The sequence below is a fragment of the Hemitrygon akajei genome, chromosome 7, assembly GCF_048418815.1.
Source record: "Hemitrygon akajei chromosome 7, sHemAka1.3, whole genome shotgun sequence".
In the NCBI taxonomy this organism is placed as follows: domain Eukaryota; kingdom Metazoa; phylum Chordata; class Chondrichthyes; order Myliobatiformes; family Dasyatidae; genus Hemitrygon; species Hemitrygon akajei.
The window spans coordinates 136465980-136478223 of record NC_133130.1 but is presented as its reverse complement, the minus strand read 5'-3'; positions in this window follow the sequence as shown (position 1 = coordinate 136478223).

The window sequence follows — 12244 nt, the reverse complement described above, 5'->3', positions numbered from 1 at the left end:
GTGAACAATGTACACAGGCAATCTAACCTGAGAGTGTACACTCTCTCCACAGAAGTGTAATGGTTGCATCAGTTCTGCGTTGCAGCTTACAGCAGCATCACAGAGGCACCGTGTACAACATCTGGACTGCAGCCAAAGTAAATAGGCTAGAAACGCGTGGGGAAAGGTTGGTAAAAACATTATTAAAAACACACACAAATGTAAACTTGTTATTATGATCAAAACAGATGGCAGGTAATTGATGAACCAGGAGTAAAAGATGAACCACCTGAGGTGCATTCCACAGAACTCAGTCACACCTGTATAGTCTGCTATCCAATCCGAGGTGTTTGATTCAGCTCTTCTGTCAACAACAACAATTTGTATTTATCATTGTGCATTTGATAAAGTGACATGTCCCTTGGTGCTCGGCAAGAGTTTTCAAACAACATTTGAGAAGGCAAATGAACAAAGGGAGAAATCTGATGAATCATTCTAAGGGAAGGAAGATTTACAGTTTGCGAGATCCCTCGTGAAAAGCTAAGCCAGAAGATTGAGATGCATGGGATCTATGGTGACTTGGGTATTTGGATTCAGAACTGGCTTGCTCATAGAAGACAGGTGGTAGTGGTCAATGAGACACGACTTCTGGCTGGAGGTCCAAGGCTGGTGGTGCTCCATAAGTATCTGCACTGGGACCTCCACTGTTTGTGATATATGTAAACAAGTCGGATGAAAATGTGAATGGATGTGTTATTAAGTTTTCATGGATGATACAAAGATTGCTGGCATTGTGGATGGCTTAAGAGATTGCCAAAGGATACAGTGGGATATAGATATGTTTCGGACGTGGACAGAGAAATGGCAAATAATGTTTCATCCAGCCACATGTGAGGTGTTGCGCTTTAGGAGATCAAATGTAAAGGCACGGTATATATACAGAGGCATATTGTGATCCAAGTCTATAGCTCTCTGAAAGAAGGCACGTGGCACACTTGCCTTTATTAGCTGAGACACTGGGCTCAAGATTAAGGAAATTTTAGGTTGCAGCTGAAGTGTTGCATTTGATTTGGGTCATCCCACTGTAGGAAGAATGTGGAGACATTGGAGAAAGTGCAGAAGAGGTTTAGCAGTATGCTGCCTGGATTAGAGGCCATATGCCAGAAGGAGAGGTTGGACAAACTTGAGTTGTTTTCTCTGGAGTGCTGAAGGCTGAGGTAGACCTGGTAGAAGTTTAAATGATTATGAAAGGCACAGATATGTAGCTGGTATCTTTTTGCCAGCACTGCCAGGGGTGGTTGTCAGCCAAATACAAAAGAGAAATTCAAGACGCTCTTCAATAGGCACACGAATGTGTAAAGAATAGAGGGACATGGACACTGTGTAGGCAGAAGGGATTAGTTTAATTAGACATTTAATTACTAAGTTAATTAATTTGGCACTAACTCTATCATCAGTCACCTTATGTACAGCCTAGCATCACTTTACGGACATACAATTTATCTATGTATATAAGCTATCTTATATATTTATATTTATTCCACTTTTTCGGTTCTCTTTACACTTGTGTACAGGAAATTACAATAAACAATCTTGAACCTTGAACAACATGGTGGGTTAAACAACACACACAAAATGCTGGTGGAACACAGCAGGCCAGGCAGCATCTATAGGGAGAATCACTGTCGAAGTTTCGGGCCGAGACCCTTCGTCAGGGCTAACTGAAGGGAAAGATAGTAAGAGATTTGAAAGTAGAGGGGGGAGGGGGAAATGCGAAATGATAGGAGAAGACCGGAGGGGGTGGGATGAAGCTAAGAGCTGGAAAGGTGATTGGCGAAAGTGATACAGAGCCGGAGAAGGGAAAGGATCATGGGACGGGAGGCCTCGGAAGAAAGAAAGAGGGAGGGGGGGAGCACCAGAGGGAGATGGAGAGCAGGCAGTGTGATGGGCAGAGAGAGAGAGAAAAAAAACAACTAAATATGTCAGGGATGGGGTAAGAAGGGGAGGAGGGGCATTAACGGAAGTTAGAGAAGTCAATGTTCATGCCATCAGGTTGGAGACTACCCAGCCGATATATAAGGTGTTGTTCCTCCAAACTGAGTTGGTGGGTTAAAGCCTGTTTTAGGGCTGTACTGTCTGTGTTCTACGTTCCATGAAGAGAGTTGAGGTGAGGAGGTGGATTGGTGTGGAGGGAAGGAAGGGAGAGGAGTGCAATCTGAGGGAGGAGAATAAGAGGCACAGAAGTTTAAGAAGAGAACCTAAGACAATAGAACTGAGGCAGCTGAAATTACACTAACCAATAGAAAAGTATATTAAGAGATATAGATTTAGGGAAGGGGAAGTTCAGGGAAAGATTTGAACACTGTATGAGTGTTTCAACAATGTGATGTAACTTTAAAAAAAAACAGAAGCCATTGTTAGTCAATGAGTTCATGGTGATGGTAAGCAGGTGTGAGATTGGGAATGAGCAACTGGATTTTCCATCACTTCAGTTTACAGTGGTAGAAAGTTCCAGCTAATTAAGAATGGTTTGGCATGGTTGAATCCAGAAAGATCATAGCATGGATGAAGGTTTCAGCCTAAGACCATAAGACAGAGCTCAACAGACTTAGGCACAACTATTCTATCATGGCTGATTTATTATCCCTCTCGACACCATTCCTCTGCCTTCTCCCTGCCATCTTAGACACCCTTACTAATCAAAAACCTATCAACATCCCTAATAAATATACCCAGTGACTTGGCCTCCACAGCCATCTATGACAACGAATTCCACAGATTCCCCACCCTTAGGCTAAAGATATTCCTCCTCATCTCTGTTCCAAAGGGATGTCCTTGTATTCTGAAACTGTACCCTCTGGTCCTAGATTCCCCTACCAAAGGAAACATCCTCTTCACATCCACTCTATCCAGGCCTTTCAATATCAATAGTTTTCAATGAGATCCCACCTCAGTCTCCTAAACTTCAGTGAATAAAGGGCCAGGATATCAAATACTCCTCATGTGTTAACCCTTTCATTCTCAGGATTATCCTCATAAACCCCTCTGAACCCTCTCCAATGCGAATGTATCCTTTCTTAGATATGGGTCCAAAAACTGCTCATAATCCTCCAAATGCGGTCTGACCAGTGGCTCAAAAAGGCTCCGCGTTGCATCCTTACTTTTATTTCTAGTCCTCTCAAAATGAATACTAGAATTAGACTTGCCTTCCTTACCACTGACTCAACCTGCAAGTTAACCTTCAGGCAATGCTGCAGGAGGACTCCCAAGTCTACACCTTTATTCCTTCTACCAAACCGATGACCACTTCCCTACGCTGTATTCCATCTGCCACTTCTTTGCCCATTATCCGAATTTCGCCAAGTCCCGGCTCCCTGAAAACTACTTGCCGCTTCACCTACCTTTGTTATCATCTGCAAACTTGGCCAAAGAGGCATCAATTTTGTCATCCAAACCATTGGCATTTAATGTGAAAAAAGCAGTCCCAACACTAAGCTCTGTAAAACACTAGTCACCAGCAGCCAATCAAAAAAAGCTCTCTTTATTCCCACTTTTTGCCTCCTGCCAATTAGCCAATGCTCTATCCATGCTTGTATCTTTCCTGTAACACCATGGGCTCTTATCTTGTTAAGCAGCCTCATGTGTGGCACCTTGTCAAGGGCCTTCTGAAATCCAAGTAAACAACATCCACTGGCTCTCCTTTGTCTACTTTGCCCGTTATTTCATCAGAGAATTCCAACAGAATTGTCAGGCAAGATTTCCACTTAAGGAAATCATGCTGGCTTCAGCCTATCAGTGTCAGTGCCACCTGAATACCCCAAAGCCTCCCTCCTAATGATGGACTCTAATATTTTGCCAACCACTGAATTCAGGCTAACAGGCCTATAATTTCTTAAGGAGTGGAGACACATTTGTAATTTTCCAGTCTTCCAGAACTATTAAAGAATTTATTAATTCTTGAAAGATCACTGCTAATGCCTCCACAGTCTCTTCCTGGGATGTAGCCCATCTGGTCCAGGTGACTATCTAACTTCAAACCTTTCAGTTTCACAAGCACCTTTTCATTAGTAATAGCATCTACCCCTGACACTCTTGAGTTTCTGGCATACTGAAGACATTTCCACAGTGAAGACTGATGCAAAATACTCATGTTCATCCGCCATTTCTTTGTCCCCCACTACTACCTCTCCAGTGTCATTTTCCAGTGGTCCAACATCCACTCTCGTCTCTCCCCACTATGAAACCCTCCACTGGTTGCGGTCAACCACGGGTATTGCGCCTGAGCTGCCTATGTGATATGCGAGCCAGTACCCAAGCCTAAGGCAGTAAAACATGGGGAACAAGCTGTTGTCCATGCGAGCTGATGAATCCAAAAGGAATGGCAGTTTGGCGCCAGCAGTGCTCCAGGAGTTGCCAATCAGCTTTGAACTAAACATTGAACTGTCGTAGGGACTCCAGTTCCGGATTTTTCCCTTGAAATTCACATCAGAACCTTCCCCATGAGTGGTAAAGACACTAGACAGTAGTGTTTGAGATCAGTTTTCCTTCTCCTAGATGAGCTGCCAGCCATGACTGACCAGCCCTGTCTGCCCAAAAGCGACTGGTTTTAAGGGACCAGTAACCCATTTCTGCCCCTTTTCCTGTCAGTAGAAACAGTTCCACTGAATTTAGTAGCTAAGCCACACATGAAGGCCAGAAGCTGGACTTGGTTGTCAGAGGCTATCTGAGATGCGTGCCATTGGAAGCATTTAGCAGGTAGCGGGAGCTGATCCTCAATATCTCTCCCGGATACAACACCCTTAAGGAACCTTTAATTTCCATACCAGTTTTTGCTACAATATCTGCCATTACAAGGAAGGCACAGCAGTGCCTCGAGTCTCTTAGAGGTTTGTGAAGATTCCCATGCCATCTCAAACTTTGACAAACCTCTGTAGATGAACAGTGGAGAGTATACTGACAAGGTTGCATCACCACTTGGTACAGAAACTCCAATACCTTTGAATGGAAAAGTCTACAACAGGTATTGGATACAGCCAGTCTATTGGAGATAGAGCAATCACATATTTAATTACTTATTTAGAGATATAGCAGGGAACAGTCCCTTCTAGCCCTTTAAATCTCACTGCTCAGCAACCCACTGATTTAATCCTAGCCTAATCACAGGACAATGTACAATGACCAATTAACCTATTAATCATCTATCAATGTAATAGCGTCACACTAACCACTACGCTACCGTGGTGCCCCATTTACGTGAAGTGATGTCACAGGAAAGCAGCATCCATCTTCAGGGACCCCCACCATACAGCCCATGGTCTCTTCTCACTCCTGCCATCAGGAAGGAGGTACAGGAGCCTCAGGTCCCACACCACCTGGTTCAGGAACAGTTATTACCCCTCAATCGTCAGTCTTTTGAACCAGAATAGCTAACTTTGCTCACTCCAACACTAAACTGAACCTACAACCTATGGACTCACTTTCAAGGCCTCTACAACTCAAGTAATGTATTTTTTTTTTAAATTATTATTATTATTATTATTATTTGGGTTTTTTTTGCATTTGCACAGTTTTTTGTCTTTTGCAAACTGGTTGTGATAAAACCAGTGGATTGTGATGCATATTTTATTCATGGAAGATAGAAAATAGAGCATAGAACAGTACAACAGGGGAACAGGCGCTTTGCCCCACAATGTTGTGCCAATCTAAGTAAATTAGTAATCAAATGGCCGACTAAACTAATGTCCAGCTCCTTCCATTTTCCTCACATTCATGTGCCTATCTAAGTCTCTCTTAAAACTCCCTAATGTGTCTGACCCTACCACCACCCCAGGCACCCAACACCCTCCGTGTAAAAAGCGTGCCTTTCGCATCTCCTTTAAAATTACCGCCTTTCACCTTAAATGCAAGTGCACTGGTATTAGATATTTCAACCCTGGGATAATACTGTCTGTCTACATTTTCTTTGCATCTCATCATTTTATAAGCCTCTCTCAGATCTCCCCTCAGCCTCTGCTGTTCCAGAGAAAACAACACAAGTTTGTGCATCCTCTTGTTATAGCACATGCTCTCTGATCGAGATTCCTGGTGAACTTCTTCTGCACCCTCTCCAAAGCCTCAGCATCCTTCCTATAATAGGATAACCAGAATTATACACATTACTCCCGATGCAGCCTAACTAGAGTATTATAAAGCTGCAACATAACTTCCTGACCTTTTGAATTCAATGCCTCGGCAAGCCACCCTATCAACCTGTGTAACCACCTGCACTGAACTATGAACTCGGATCCCAAGATCACTCCGTTCATCAACACTGTTAAGGATCTTGCATTTAACAGTGTATTGTCTCTGCATTTGACCTACCAAGGTGCAACATGTCACATTTAACCGGATTAAACTCCACTTGCCATTTCTCTGCCCCGATCTGAACTGATCTATATCCCACTGTATTCTTTGCCAGTTATTTGTGCTATCCACAACACGAGCAATCCTCTTTGATTCTAGCTTCCTAAGCTTTACATACTTTTCCTTTTTCTTCTTGACTAAATTCGTCACCTCCCTCAACATCCAAGGCTCTCTTACCTTACCATCTTGTCCTTCCCTCTGACTGGAACACACCCGTCCTGTAACTCGATGCAGGCGGTCTTTAAACACCCTCCACATGTCAGATGTGGACTTGCCCAAAAACAGCATTCCCAATTAGCTCTCTCTAGTTTCTGCCTAATGATCTCGTAACATGCCCTGCTCCAATTCTGCTCTCTCACAAGGTCTGCTTATCCTAATTTATAGCCATCTTAAAATTTGAGAGTTGTGGTCGCTGTTTCCTAATTCCTCAACCACTGAAAGGTCGGTCACCTGGCCAGGCTCATTACCCAACACCAGATCCAGTACAGCCCCTTCTCTTGGTGGACTATCTACATTTAGATTCAAGAAACCCTCCTGAATGCACCCAACAAATTTTGTCCCATCTAAAACACTTGCACTAAGAAGGTTCCCAGTGTCTATTAGGGAAGTTGAAGTCCCCCATGACAACAATTGTTTTTTGACATCTTTCCTTAATCTACCTGCATATCTGTTCTCCAATGTCCCAGTGGCTTTTGGGGGTTTCTGTAGTACAATCCCATCAGCGTGACTGCACCCTTCTTATTTCTGAGTTCTAGCCAAAGAGAACCCTCCATTATGTCCCCTGAGTGCAGCTGTGATACCATCTCTGATTAGTAGAGCAACTACCAACCCCCCCTCCCCAACCCTTAACTTCCTTCTCTACCATATAACCATATAACAATTACAGCACGGAAACAGGCCATCTCGGCCCTTCTAGTCCATGCCAAACGCTTACTCTCACCTAGTCCCACCAACCTGCTCTCACCTACCTTTTCTAATACATCGAAACCACTAGGACATTAATCACTCATTCTTTCTCCTGTCTCAACTGTGTCCCTGTAATGGCCAGAACATCATCATTCCATGTACTGATCCATGCTCTAAGTTCATCACCTTTAACCATAATACTCCTAGCATTAAAGTACACACACTTCACGCTATCCATCCCATCACATCTATTACTTTGCTTTGGCCTGTTTTCACTGGCCCTGATATCTACCTTGCTCTACATCCCTCCACTTCCCGACATGGTGCTCTGGTTCCCATCTATCTGCCAAACAAGTTCGGGCCTTCTCGAGTAGCACTAGCAAACCGCCTGACAAGGATATTGGTTCCCCTCCAGTTCAGGTACAGCCTGTCCCTTTGTACAGGTCACCTCTGCCCAAAGGTTCCACTGATCCAAAAGCCTGAGGCCCTGCCACAGGCACCGGTTCCTCAACCACTCATTACGTGACACCAGGAGTAATCCAAAGGTTATTACCTTGGCTGATCTGCTCCTCAGCCTCTTCCCTGGCTCTCTATATCCATTGTGCAGGACCTCTCCCCACTTTCTACCCGTGTCTTTGATGCCAATGTGCACCCGGACCTCAAGGGTTCCTCCCCCGTGAGAATAAGCTGCAGCCACTCCGAGACAACCTGGACCCTAGGACCTGGGAGGTAACACACCATTCTGGCATCTCTTTCTCAGCGACAGAATTTCCTGTCTGTCCCCCTAGTGTCTTCCATCATTATTGCTCTGCCCGACTTTACCCTCCACTGCTGAGCCTCAAAGTTGGCCACAATTCCACTGGCCTGGCTGCTGATGCTATGTCCTGATAGGCAGTCACACCCCTCCCCTGGCCCATCGAACAGTATCCAAAGAGGTATACTTGTTTCTGAGGGGACTGCACTTCTCCTGGTGGACACCCATCTACCATCTGAGGCCTGCGCTCTGGGTGTGACCACCTCAGTAGAAGTTTCATCTGTGAGGTTCTCAGCCTCCTGTGCCTCCAGCTCCAGTTTCTTCTCTACTTCTTGTGAGCGTCACATTCACAGATATAAATGTATGAGTGCTTCAGAACTCATTTGCAAAAACAGCAAAGGATCTGGAATTTTTGTCATTTCTGTCGATTCAAACTTCTTACTATTGCAGGATGAAACAAAACCAGTTCTTTCCTACAAAGGAGAGTCTGCAGATGCTGGAAATCCAACCAACACACACAAAATGCTGGAGGAACTCAGCAGGCCAGGCAGCGTCTATGGAAAAGAATAAACAGTCACCATTACGGGTCAAAGCCCTATATCAAGATATAAGACAAATTTCTTGGACAGTCTCATTAAGCTCAGGAGGGTGAACCCACGGAAAGCATGTGGCCCCGACTAAAGATCTGTGCTGATCATCTGACTGGAGTGTTCACTGATATCATTAACCTCTCACTTCAACAGTCTGAGGTACCCAACTGCTTCGGGCAGGTTTTAATTGTAACGGTGCCTAAGCAGAACATTGTAACCTGCCTCAATGTCTGTCATCGAGCAACACTTACATCCTTTGTGATGAAGAGCTTTGAGAGGCTGGTGATGACACATATCAACTCCTGCCTGAGGAGCGACTTGGATCTGCTCCAGTTTTCCTTCCATCACAACATAGTCAACAGCAGATGCCATTTCATTGGCTCTTCACTCAACCCTGGAGCATCTGGACAGCAAAGATGCATCAGGGTGTTCTTCATTGACTACAGTTCTCCATTTAATACTATCATCCCTTTATAACTAATCAATAAGCTCCCGGACCTTAGCCTCAAATCCCCCTTGCACAACTGGATCCTTGATTTCCTCACTTGCAGACTCCAGTCAGTTTGGATTGGCTACAAGAATCACCATCAGCACAGGAGCACCACAAGGCTGTGTGCTGATCCCATTGCTCTACCCGCTTTATACATATCGGCTGTAACACTAACACAGTTCCAATGCCATCCTGACAACACCTCTGTCATTGCCCGAATCAACAGTGGTGGCGAGTCAGCGTATAGCTGGGAGACTGAAAATTTGGCTGAGCGGTACCACAACAACCACCTCACACTCAACATCAGCAAGACCAAGGAGTCGATTATTGACTACAGGAGATCCATGAGTCAGTCCTCATCAACCTGCACCCAGGCAGACAATCTCTGAGGAGTATTGATAATGGCTGGGGTCACCCATCTTGCAAAGACTCTACCCAGGAGAAGGCAATAGCAAACCACTTCTATAGAAAAAATTGCCATGAACAATTATGGTCGTGAAAAGACAATGATCGCCCACATCACATGACATGGTACATAGCGACACCTCACGCCTGTCTGCATTAAATCCAGTCTGCCATTTTTCAGCTTATTTGTCCAGCTGGTCCAGATCCCTCTGCAAGCCATGATAGCCTTCCTCTACACCCTCACTCTTGGTGTCATTCGCAAATTTGCTGATCCAGTTAACCACATTATCATCCAGATCATTGATACAGATGACAAACAACAGACCCAGCACCAGACCCTGCGGAACCCCAGTTGTCACAGACCTCTGGTCAGAGAGGCAACCTTCTACTACCACTCTCTGGCTTTTCCCACAAAGCCAATGTCTAATCCAATTTACCTCATCTTGCATGCCAAGCAACTGAACCTTCTTGACCAACCATCCATGCTGGACCTTGTCAAATGCCTTGCAGAAGTCCACTGCCTTGCATTCATCAACTTTCCTGGTAACCTCCTCAAAGACTTTATAGGATTGGTTAGACACTACATACCCCACACAAAGATATACTGACTATTCCTAATCAGTCTCTGTCTATCCAAATACTCATATATCGAGTCTCTTAGAATACCTTCCAATAACTTTCCCACTACTGATGTCAGGCTCACCAGCCGATAATTTCCTGCTTTATTCTTAAGAGCCTTTCTTAAACAATGGAACAACGTTAGCTGTCCTCCAATCCTTCAGTACCTCACCTGTAACTATGGATGATTTAAATATCTCTGGTAGGGCCTCCACAGTTTCGGCACTTGTCCCCCACAGGGACCGAGAGAACACCATGTCAGGCCCTGTGGATTTGTCTACCCTGATTTGCCTCAAGACAGCAAACACCTCCTCTTCTGTAATCAGTATAAGGTCCATGATCTCGCTGCTGCTTCTATGGACCCTGTGTCCATCCTCAAAACTCCATTCAAGACCTTGCCCATCTCTTTTGGCTCCATGCATAAATTACCATCCTGATTTTCCAGAGGGCCAATTTTGTCCCTTGCAACCCTTTCACAACCTCGTTTCTTGCAACAGTCTGCGATCTCTCTACAAAGTTGTTCCTCTAAATCCCACGTACTGTTGGGTGGTCTATAAAATATCCCCATTAAAATAGTCATATCTTTCTTATTACTCAGTTCCACCCATAAAGCCTCACTAGATGAGATTCCGATCTGTCCTGACTGAGCACTGCTGTGACATTTTCCCTGGCTGGTAACGTCACCCCTCCCCCCTTTAATCCCCACCATTCCATCACGTCTAAACCCACAGAACCCCAGAATATTTATTTGCTAGTCCTGGAACCAAGTCTCACTAATGGCTACGATATCATGATTCCAGGTGTTGATCCATGCTCTGAGCTCATCCGCCTTTCCTGCGATACTTCTTGCATTGAGATATCTGCTGCTTCAGGACACCCATCGCAAAATGCTCAACCTTCAGTTTCCCAATTTTGTCTGAGGTCTTAACAACATCTGTCTCCACAACCTCTTCACTATCTCTTCTGGCACTCTGGTTCCCATCCTCCTGCAACTCTAGTATCAATCCACTCCCCTACCCCTCCCCACCCGCCGTGCAGCACACCGATCTTCCCGCTAGGATATTAGTCCCTCTCCAGTTCAGGTGCAAACTGTCTCTTCTGTACAAGTCCCACCTTCCCTGGAAAAGAGCCAAATGATCCAAAAATCTATTCCCCTCCTTCTACACCAACTCCTTAGCCATGAGTTAAACTGTATAATCTTTTGATTTCTAGCCTCACTAGCATGTGGCACGGGTAGCAATCCCAAGATCACAACCCTGGAATTCCTATCTTTTAACTTAGTACCTAACTCCCTGAACTCACTTTGCAGAACCTCATCAGTCTTCCTACCTATGTCATTGGTACCTACATGGACCACAATCTCTGGCTGCTCACCTTCCCACTTAAGAACGCTGATGGCTCGATCCAAGGTGTCCTGGACCCTGGCACCTATGACGCAACATATCATCTGGGAATCTCATTCTTGTCCACAGAACCTCCTTTCTGATCCCCTATCACCACAGCTTGCCTTTTGTTTCCCCACTCCCTTCTGAGTCACAGGGCCAGTGCCAGAGAACTAAATGTTGTGACTTTCCTCTGTTAGGGGGATGGCCACGGGGGTACTCTGCACTGGCTGTTTAACCCTTTTCCCCTTCCTGACTGTCACACAGTCTCCAGTGCCCTGCACCTTGGGTGTAACTCTCTCTCCATATGTCCTGTCACTCCGTCAGCCTCCCAAGCAACCTGAAGATCATCCAGTTCCAGCTCCAACTCCTTAAAGAGGAGTGTTAGAAGCTACAGCTGGATGCACTTCTTACAGATGAAGTCGTCAGAGACACTGGAAGTCTCCCTGCCTTCCCACATCCCACAAGAGGAGCATTCAACTATTCTGCCTGGCATCCCTACCGCTCTAACTGTGCAATAATGGGATAAAGAAGGAAACTTTAAATAAATAGACTGGAAAAAGGTCCTGTAGTTACAGTACCTACAGCTTTTCACCTTGTCTCATTCAAGCCTCTCCTCACTGAAGGTTTGAAGAAGAAAAGCCTCAAAAATCCCTACTCTAACACTGCCCACTCCAACAAAGGCTGCTCTACCTGCCCCTATCTTATTTTAATACAC